The sequence below is a fragment of the Dromaius novaehollandiae genome, chromosome 9 (genome assembly GCF_036370855.1).
Source record: "Dromaius novaehollandiae isolate bDroNov1 chromosome 9, bDroNov1.hap1, whole genome shotgun sequence".
Lineage (NCBI taxonomy): Eukaryota > Metazoa > Chordata > Aves > Casuariiformes > Dromaiidae > Dromaius > Dromaius novaehollandiae.
The window spans coordinates 23,068,921-23,080,510 of record NC_088106.1 but is presented as its reverse complement, the minus strand read 5'-3'; positions in this window follow the sequence as shown (position 1 = coordinate 23,080,510).

Here is an 11,590-nt window from a genome sequence, read left to right as displayed (position 1 = left end):
TGACTGTGCCGGGGCCGGTATCTAGAGGTGCCAAGGGGGATTCTTTCTCGGGCAGTGCTGGTATTTCAGGCTGTAAGCTGATCATTATGAAGACTATTGTCAAAGCAGGATTTCAAAGAGTTTGAGCAGCGTTTTCATCGCATGATCTGAATTGTAATATGCAGATATTGTGACTACTTAGGCAGATTTCTGCTGTGGGATCGTTGTGTACTGCTTTTTGCATGTTCCAGAAATGTTTCATTCAATTACCTGCTCATTTTCAGCATAAATAACCTCCTTTTGACTCAAAGTGATTCCACATGAGATCCTCCATCAGGGAAAAACTATTTCCCTCCCACCTGCCCCCTGCCAAAAGTTGTTTTTTAAATTTGTAAGTCTAAGTGGAGATACCTGCAGTCTGTATGAGAGAAGACAGTATGGTCACTGTTCTGTGCTATTCAACTCATCATTGCAAGACTTGAACCTAGACATCCCATCTCTTGGCAGTGGATAGGGTTTCTTGAGAGGAAGGCATGGGGGTCACTGAGAAAAATGTCTATTTCATATTACTTATAAAGAAACACTGCAAGGCTCCTGCTCTATCAGGAGAGGTCACATCTGAGTGCAAAAGTCTGCCTATGTAGAGCTTATTGCAAAATCTAGATGAGGTGCAGAACCTGAATACTGCAGGGTTTTTTTTCCTCAAAACCTTTATCTTCCTCCCCTCTCCATCATGGGTACTGCCTTTGGAGCTGATGGAAAACTGAACAGTCTGAGAAATTCTGATAACTCTGGAAAACAATAGGGAGCACTGGATGTGAAAAAGGTGACTTTTGAAATGTACTGAAATAAAAATATTAAGAGAAAAAAGGAAAGAGGGAGAGCTATAAAACAGAGGAGTAGCAACATCTGGAGGTCCTCTGATAACAAGTGCTTTCGAGTCTTTTCTCTCTTCAGTCTCTGCACCACAAGAAATCTGCTGGAGCTTTTTTTAAAGGGAGGCTCTTTGGACCTGGTATCCTATCTAATTACCTAATGGACTCCTCTAAGGAAAGAAAGAGCTTGACATGTAAAGCAGCTAAAATTAAATACGCTTATAATGTAGATACAATTATCTCTATTCAACAGCTTGATAAAATTCCCAGGGCCTGATCCAAAAACTACTATGTTTAACAGGAATCTTTAATGGGCTATGGATTATTTTGCATCTGCCTTTTGAAGTAAGATTGAATTCCTTTATAAAATATATATATATTCTTTTATAATAAAAACACTAGAGAGGACCATGAAGATTTAGCTGAATTAAGAGGTAGTATTCAATAAGAATATTGTATTCATAAAGTTATTTTCAGTAGCTAGAATATAGGTCCTCTGGCTTGCCAAGAAAAGTCTCCCTAGTGCCACCATGTTCTTGTGTTGTAGAGGGAAGACTGGGCAGTAAGTGAAGGCATTTGCTGTTGATTTTTACATCTAATTGCTGTCTTTGTAGGAAATAGTTTTCTCTTTGCATTTATTTACTTATTTTAATTTTCCAGACTCAGGCTCGGCTAAACAGTTTTGACTGTGTTCTCGTGCTTTCAGTCTGGCGTATTTTTTTGTTGTTGTTGAGGAAACTTTTTGCAGCTTTAATGGCTTTGGAACGACTTTATATCTTGCTGAATTATAGCGTTATTTGAAGTCAGAACATATCTGTCTCTATAGTACTCCAATGTTTGAATGGAAGGCTGTGAAGTAACACTGATTTACAAACTGTGATTATACTGGAAACATTTCTACTGTAGATGACTTAATTGAACAGGAGATATAACCTCACCTTCCCAAGTATGAAAGACTGATTTGATTTATTTTGAAAATGTAGCCTTCTGTCTGTTTCAGGTGGCATCCTCTGTCTAATACTGTGTGACTTTTTGATTCTCCTTCTGCATTTCTTGTAAGAAAGTTGCTGTACTAACAGGTTTGCAAAGGAACCCTGCCAGAGTCCTGTGAGGCAGCATAAACCACAGGACTGGGGGCACAAGAAGGTTTATTCATGTTGTTTACAACAGAGGAATTATAATTCTGAGGAGAAGAGCAAATATTATAGATTAAGTGATCATTTAGTATGAACCAAAAGCACAGAGGTCAGACAGAATAATCATAATTGTTTTAGCAGAGTTGCACAAATTCCTAGCCGTACCTGTCTTCATATCGCTTGGCTACCATTCATCATCCTTGTCGTTTCCCTCAAATTATATAACCTTAAAAAAAAAAAAAAAAAAAAAAAAAAAAGTGCTTCTGTTGTCAGCAGTGAGCGAGTCCTCACTGGTAATGGTACCTCTTTGACTGGAACTTTCTGTTGCTACAATAAGCATCGGAGCTGTTTTGTCCCAGTAGGTTCTGCTTGTGGAGACACTAAGACAGTTGAGATTTGCTTGTGTCTGTTTTGTTTGCTTTCATAAAGCAGTTTGGAGTTGTAAACCCAAGTGTAATCAATGTTGCATGACTTTTCTTTGAATGGTATAATTACATGCAGATGCCAAGTGTGAAGTGCTTTGACAGTCTCACAACAACTTTTATTCAAAGCTTTGAAGTAAAAGGAAGAAATGAAAAATCAACTATTGTCTTTTGGTGAGAATAATAACATTCGAGACTACACCACACTTGGCCACCAAATGCTATGTGGAATGGCATTTATATGCACTAGACTGTTTACGGTGAGCCATTAAAACAGTAGTTTATGAGACCATTCCCTGATGGACACTGCTGTACCTGGGGAACTTGCCAGATATCATCAGTAAAATGGACCATAAAAGCAACCTGAAGCTTAAATTCTTAGTGGAATTCATCTGATAAATATATTGTTAAATCTTAAGTGTTTCATTCATCTTTTTAAAATGTGACACACTGCTCTGCTTATCTGTTTAGCCTGACTGGCAGCATTCTCTCAAGAGCTTAAAGCATACAAGGCTAGATGCATCCATTTGCTTTAGTAGAGTTATCTGAGGAAGAATGAGTCCAGCAGAATCATTAATTAAACATCGTACTGGGAAGGTCGTGGGTGAAGGTGTACGCACACCTCTTTCAGTGTCAGTAAACTCTATTTCAAATACACCTTTTCCATGTCTCACCATTTTCAGCATCAAGTAAAAACTTATCAACAAAAGCAGCTGTGTCCAGAAAACCTCATTTTTACTAGATGTACAATAGAGTTCTTTCACCTGCTTTTGCCATCTGCAATGTATAATGGAAAGAAGATGGATGCTAATCTTACAGTGTTGCCATAAGACTAGGAGCCAGTAACTGTTTTGCCATCAAAGCACTGTGGAGGATAGAAGTTCTGTTTAAAATGTAATAGGATAATTAAGATAAAATCTTGGAATGACTTTGTGAAGAATTTAGAACTGTTTGTGATTTACTTCTGAAGTGGAATGAAAATCAAATTTTAAATCAAATGACAGTGTGATTAAACAGAATTTCTATTTAGTAAAATGAAAGATGACTTTCTTGTGATCACCTTCATGCTACAATATCAACCTGAACTGAGGAAGGGCCTGAAAGCAAAACTGCGTGCCTGCAATCCGGTAGTTCTGATGAATCTTTTATCAAGGCAGGTGCTTCTTATGCAAAATGGAAAACTATGATCAAAATGAAGAAAGGGAAAAGAAATGCCCTAAAATAGCTCATAGGCTAGACATCGTATGTGCTGATGGGCTGCAAAGTAGGGGTTAGGCTCCAAGTTACCACTCAGGGATTTGAAGTTCTTGCTTTACAAGTGAGTTACCTAAATTTGGGATAATGACTATTTTTGGGATGAGTCTCTTACTTTGGGGAAAATCCTCCAGAGGTCTTGGTTTGATTCTCACATAGAAAGTGAATCATATGGAAAATGTAAAAGAATTGTGTGGAGCAGTTCTTTCCTACTTGGCTGTAACCCTGAGAATGAGCCCTTTCCTTTGGGGACCATGTGCTAGATCTGGAGTCTGAATGACTATCTTCTGTACATACATGAATCTCTAAAAGAGGTCCACTTATAAATGAAGAGTAGGATATCTGAACTGAGATCAGTCACGTAGATTTAAGAGAAGAACTTGGCCTTAAGTGTGAATTAGTCTCAGACAAAATTCATAGCAGCCTACTTGTTAATGAATTACAAAGTCTTTATTTTTAAACATTGTAAGTCTGCCTAACTTCCCACAAGGAGCTCATTATACTTTGCACTTGGAAGAAAATGGAGAAAATGTAAGTGGTACTTCGGAGGAGTCGGGAGTCTGGTTTCAATATGGATTAAGTTGGCCACTTTACATGTGTGAAATTGCACTAAAGGTACTGATAAATAGCATGTGTATATTATAGATAGCTATGTGCCCTAATCAGTGATGTGATACATGTTTATGAGTATCAGTAGAATTAAAAGCTGGTGTTCAAAGCGTCTATCAGCACAGCTTGATAAATAGATTGTTAGAGGAAATGGAATTCTTGAAAGGGCAAAGTATGTGCAGCGCGGGTCTGCGCCGTCTGTGGCTGCGGGTTATGCAGCTCTCAGTTCTTCACTTCATTTAGAGCTCAAAGTCCTTGAGAAGGTATTAAGAAGATAGATATTTCTCTAATTATTTCCTTTTAAGATCTTGAATGTAGGTAGTGTCTTTTTTGGGTTTCTCTTTGTTCCTTTTTTGTTTTCAATGTGAATTATAAAGTAAATCTTTTTCATGAAGAGAGGTGTAATTAATTGGGTTTGGAGGAAGTGTTCACAAACATATTTAAAATATTTTAAAAAATATACCCTGCAGTATCAGTAGAGACATTTCAGAAAATGTCTGTAGCCATCCATGGCTTGATGAAAATACTTAGGAATGTGATAATCTTAATGTAGTAGTAGTAATTTCCGTAAGACTGGGGGCTAGAGCCAGTGAAGTTTTGCATCATCATCAAAGCCCATAAGAGAGGCATTCTGGATTTCTAGGGCCTCAATAACAGGAATAAGTGAGGACTAGAGAGCTCCTGAAGCTCAGTGTGGACCATGCATTCAGCTTAGTTAATAGCTACGATTTTGTAGGAAGAAGAAGAAAAAAGCTACTTTTGATATTATGTTGAGAAACGCATTCACTGAATTAGAAGAGAGGCTGGCGTATACATGTAAGTCGGTATCTGTATGAGGCTAGCAGAAAAGCATTTGTCTGTTTATGGGGGAGGAGGGAATTCGGCTCACAAATCTAAAATGAGCTTGATTTTTCATTCTAGCTTTGTAGCTCACCTTTAAGAGAAAGCAGAACATGAGCTGCCGCCCAGTGAGTGATTCTGTGCCAGCTGATGTGGAATGTGGAGTCTTTTATGTAATTAAAACCAGTGATTTAAAACATCTGCTCATATCCCTGTGTTTTTTTTCTTTTTTTTGACTGTCGTTCCATAGTGGATACTTTTTAATTTGATTGGAGACTTTTACCATGTTGTATCATATTTCCAGAGTTATCTTTTTAACTTTCTGTTTAGCAGTAACTGTATTATATTGCAAATTATGGCTTATATATATATTTTTTTAATGTTGGTAGACTTTCTTTAAGACTTCTGTCTCATTGCATCTGTTTAAAACTTCCCATATTTGTGTTTGAGGTTAGCTTGATTATTTTTTCTTAGGGGGAAAAAAAAAGAGTATTAGATGCCATAAATGAAAAATATCAAGGATAAGAGATGTGAGGAAATGTTTACAGGCAGTAAGATTGCTAAAAAATAAGTAATTAGTAAATGGAATGACACAAATGACTACACACAAAGCAATAGATTTACCTACATGAGTAAAATAAGCATGGTCTACAAGCACAATTAGGTTTTTCGTTTTTTATGACAACTGCAATTCAGATATGCTATATAAACATCTTGCCTGTTGGAAATAACAATTAAAAAAAAGCTAATTCTTCTCTACGATGAGCGCTCCATTAGTGTTATTGTGCAGACCCGCTATTTATGCTACTTGAGAGTTTGATCATTTTTGTTTGTTCAGTCAAAGAAAGAGCTAATCCCAGAAGTTTCTGGAAACTGTTGTTCATTCTCCCCCCAAAAGCAAGGGGTTATGCTGACCTCTGAGCATAAGGATGGCCTAGAAAATTAGAGCAGGTACATATTATAGCATAATATGTACCTAGAAAATTATAAAAACCCAGAAAATTATAGCAGGTCAAGGGGAATTCAACATAAGTACAGTAAGGAGTTTTATATTTCAAGAATTTGCAAATTCTTTTTTTTGGTGGACAAGTGCATATATTGCATTTTGATTGTGTACGTAGGGTTGTTATATAGACCTTGTGCTGATGCATCATTTAAATCTAATCCACTGCCTATTCCGAATATCAGCATTTAATATAGGGATCTTTTGTGAGGTGTCTAAACACAGGCGTTTCCTCTGTCAAATGTTCTTATTAAATATTAACTCTTTCAATTAACCTAATACTAACCTCTATCATGTCCACACTTGCTATTCTTCACAGCATAAACTGCACCTCCCTGATTTGCCCCATTCTAGGGGTGCGGGGGTGGGGGGGGGTCGTGGGGGCTCTGAATCCAGCGAACATGCATAAAATGTTTTGAGATAGTCCTTTTAATTTACCATCCTGGAAAATTTTTAAATGAAAAAAGAAAGAAGGACATCCACTAACCTCGTGTGTGGGGTATTTTTTGTTGTTGTTCCGTTTTAAATTTTGGGTTGAATATGAGGAAGAGCCTTCTCAATTCCTTTAGAACTGTTTTGTTAGAGGTAGACATTTATAGTGAATGTCTAATTATTATTTTTTTTAGGACCAATGAGTTATGAAAATATTTATATGGCTAATCAAGCAGATATATTAATGGAGAATGATTAAAAATGTAGTAATAACTTTAAACTATTTATGGCTTATCTTTAGTGGGTTATAGGTCTTTAACTACCCAATAAAACTATAGAGAATTTACTGATCACTGTTTTATTGGAATTACAACTTAGGCACTTCTTTTGAAGTTTCATAACTGACTGGTGAAGCATTGTAAGGATGACAGATTTTTCTATTTTGCATTTTGGCTATTACTCTTACAGGAAAAAAAAAGTGTAAAATGAAAGCAATAAATAAAGCTATTGAAGTTTGAGAAATTGAAACAAACCAGATCAACAGTAACTAAAAAATTATGAAGTGGTGATTCAGAAGCAAATAAATTAGGGCTGTAATAACAAATTAACAGAAAATACCACTGTTGTGTCAATGGTAGCAGTCACAGAACCACGATAAAAGGAAAGGTGCAGAAAACTCCTGGATTTTCAAATGGGGGAGAGAAGAACAATCTAGTGTATGTTTAAAAAGCCCTGTGTGAGGTTCTTTCCTTGGTTCTTCCGATTATTTGGAATTTAGAAATTTCCAAATTTCTTAATAAGAACACAATATTGACATGGGAGTAAATACATTCTATAGGCCTCTGTTATGTCTAGTATCACTAAGAGTGGAGGCATGAATGCTGAGGGTTTAACTTTCTCCAGTCCCACATATAATTTCTGTATTCAATTTACCACCAAATTGATGTAAATTATCGAAGTCATTGTGGTCACAGGACTGGGAGCAGCGTAACAGGGAAGAGACTTGCACTGAAGCAGTGGGTATAGCCACTAATAATCCCAGTTAGAGTAATTAGCACTAGTCTTATAAATAGTTGGACATGTTCTTGCATATCTTGCTGGATTTGACCAGTTGGCCCAACAACCTGCAAGATGAAAGCTAGTGAGCTGAATTCCTGGTTAAGCTGTTGCCTTACAGGGGTTGGAGGAGCTTTGGTAGCCCACTGCCTAGAATGGTGGTAACAGTGTTTTTCATTCTTAGTAAAGGCCTTTGAGATGGAGTGGCAAAAAGTCATCTGTACACACTAAGCACTGTGAGGAATGTTTCTCCTTCCTAAATCCAGCTCTCAGGTTTTTGTGGTGCAGAATGGCAAGGGTCAGGAAGGAGCATTTTCTCTCAAAAGGTGACCTAGAATTTAATGTTTGTTTGCTTTGAAGTGTTTTATATAAATTAACTCTGTTCTGTCTGAAAATGGAATTATGAATATGAAGCCTTCCATAAAACATGGTTTTCAGCTCAGAACAACAGCACAAAAATCTACTCTAGATAATTGTGTGGACTGTCTTTTTCAATTACTTTCAATAAAACTGAATTTTTGCAGCTTGTGTTATACCAACATAGTTCCAACCTGCTGGGCCAGATTTGGTTTTTGAATAGCCCATAAAATGGTCTGTGCCTTCTCTTAGGTCAACAAACTTTTTTTTTTTTAATATATTTTTTTCCCCAATAGCATTACTCTAGCTTTTAAACTCTAGCTCAAAAAACAGACAGCTATGGATATATATAATTTTTCTAAGTACTAAAACATTTGCAGCACCCCAGACTCTGAGCTTCATTTCATCTTAAGTCATCAAGTAGGTACAATGTTTATGTGGGCTTGCAACAAGTTCCATGTGTAAAGTCTTAATCTTTCATTTATTAAAGCCAATAGCATATGTGCCAAACCTTTGTGGTATGTTAAATGTGAAGACTATTTTCAGTGCATTGGGAATTTGCTATTGTGTGCATTTGCCAGGTGGAGGCATAGTTTCATTAACAAATAATGGCAAGGGGGAGAGGCGAGGGAAAGCCTACTTGCTCAAAGGCTTTGTTCTTTTTCATTAATAGCTAGTTTGCACTTTGGCTATTAAACAGTTGAAGGCTATTTTGGTGTGAAGTCTGTAGCTGGTATTAAAAGGACCTAAATTTAGAATAACATAAGCTAACCCAAATAACCTTTTTCCACGTTCAAGCAATAGATTCCACTGCCCCATTAACTCAAACAATTCTTAGTGCTCAAATTTTCCTCTTGTTTCTTCCTGCCATTAGTTCTTTTTTCTTCCTCTTAATATCCTTGGAATATGGAAAGCATTTGGATTTAGTAGTGTCACTTTTGTCTTCAGTCTTAAAACATCATTTCTCTCTTCTGCCACCGATATGTACACTGGATCAGATTGTGAATTTTACCTTTTCCAGACAGAAAATTCCTGGCCATTTCCCTTTGTTTCTGATAGGCTGCAGACACGTATAGGTAATCTTAGATTATTGAATATAACTTCTGCATAGTCACTGGCTTGTCTGGATTGGTCATTGTGTTGATGGTTGATAGAAACATATTCAAGATTCTTCCGTGGGTCTGTCTTCTATCCAAAGTAGGGTGTAAAGAGGAAAACCAGGCAAAAGACCTCTCATTATCTATGCTATCCTGTCTTTCAATCTTGGTGAAAAAGCTCACTGCAGGATGTTTGCATGGACTGGTGAAACTTCTTATGCCTACATCTGGATAGGAACTTTCCTTAGTAGCATGGCTGGTAGTTTTTGCTTTTGTTTTTATGAAAAAAAAATTATCAAAAGGAGAATGGTTTGCAGAGAACTAGTTATTAATGACGTGTGTGCTGCCTGCTCATCTGTGAAGCAGTGGGCAGGTTGTCTCATCCAAGCCAGAGTCACACTCCAGATTTTTTGCTACCTAAAGGTTTCCAAACTCTGTTATGGTGTTAGAGCCACAGCTCTGGAGGGGGGGAGATTTGAAGTTCTGACAACCTCAGCTTTAAAGTTTACTTCCCTGCTGCACACCCAGGATCTCTGAACACCAGGATGCAGAAGCCAGATTCAGTAGTCCACTAAAGCACCCCAGTCACTGCAGTCTTCCCATTATGAAGGGGAACAAATAATCAGGGATCCTGCACGTTTACTGCAGATGGAGTGATGAAAGGACAAGCATGTCCTGCAAGAATTTAGCTCCATTCCCACTAACCCTGTAATTAACCAAACTCTTAAGCTCAGCAGTTTAAGGCTGTGTGCTTTCCCAAGGCTTGCCGTCCTTGGAAGTGCCCCTCTCTGCATTGACTGTCGAGGGAGCCTGGGGCAGTGCCGCTCCTAAGCGGCACACCAGTGCCCAAAGTTCAAAGTTAGGTGGGTCCAGCTCTTCTGCGTTGAAGGCCCTAGATGCAGAGAAGGGATCAATGTGAAATGACTGGGGAAAGGAGCATCCGCACTGTCAGACCTTTGCTTGTCAAAAAATAAGGTTGTTTCTCCAGCGCTGTATAAAAATGGCTTCATGCTTGCTTGGCTGTAATCTAGAAAAATTCTGTGCAAAACAGGCTTGTGGGGCAGGGGGCAATGAAAATATGTAGAGACAACAGTGCAAATACTTTCTTTTATTATCACAATAAAAATTAAACAATGAATGTCATAGGAGATGGAAAAATGCTGATGTCTATTACTTTTTATTTTCCTAAAGACTAATTTAATGTTGATATGCTTGATATCTTACTATTGATATTTTTTCTTCACTCTGTAGTGTCTTTGATTCTTAAAATATGATAACCTTTCACACACTGAAATAAAATCTATTGACTGCTGAAACATTGTAATTGTCCTGCCTGCCCTTATGCCAGTTGATGTGATAATAATACTTCAGACAGTTGAATGGAAATGTGCAGAAAAATAGAGTATTCAGAACTCTTTTGAGCCTCATTCTTAGGGTATGTATTAAGTTTGGAAAACATAACTGTGTAGTGTGGATATGATATATAACTTTATGCAGAATTTCAGACATGCCGAAACTTGCAATGTGGTATGTTTTCAGGCTGCTGTTGGAGACCACTGAGGTCTATAGAAAATATTCACTGAATTAAGTTGTTTTGGGACCTGGCCCAAGAAGTACTTTCTATATGCTGATAAACTTAAACAGAACATTATGTATTCTGTGGCTTTTGTTAACCATTCAGTCTTTGTATCATGTACATAGATCTTCCTGATTCTTCAGTAGGAAAAGCGTCATATAGTCTGAAGATAGTCCTTATTAAGAGCTGGAGTCTCACTGATTTCTGATCCTACAGTCCTAGAGAGTGCCTGCATCCATTAGGAAAATGCAGTACAGGTGTTTTGCAAATTTTATTTTGCAGTTTGTTTTAAAATAATTGATTCCTCTTTTCTTATTTTATGAATTCTATTTTTGCAACCTGTTATGTATTGCCAAATCTTAATTGTTTATCAGCTAAACATGAGAGTCATTGTACACAACAGACCTTAAAACTGAATCACTGAATTAAGCTTTTTTGGGTTCTTGCATGGAAAGCACATTATATATCCTAATGTTCGAATAATATATCAGGCCTAGCAATTTTATTTCTACTTTTTGTCGTGGTTCCCAAGTTTGTTTTTCTTTGCAGCTATTTTCGCTCCCTCAGGACTGTGCTTTTTCAGTTTGTGGTATCAACTTTTTAATGTATGGTTCCTGGTCTTTTCATTATTTATTTATTTATTTATTTTAAAGAAGGAAAAAACGAAATGGCGGAGTTGACCACAGTGATACTTGAGTTACAGGAACTTAAAAACCAAAATAAAACACCACCACCACCCCCAACCTATCCAGTGCCCAGCATGATCTTTTAATATTAAGAACAGTACAGTATAGCTGTGATAAAATGGGAAGGATGTTAAGAAAATAAAAAACCCACATTGTATGCCGGAAGTAAAAGGTTAGCTAATTTGTACTCAATTTTTTTGCTACTTTGCCAATCTTTTCGTTGTCAGCTCTTGCAACCAGAGCATAATAGCAAGTAGCTGTTCAAACA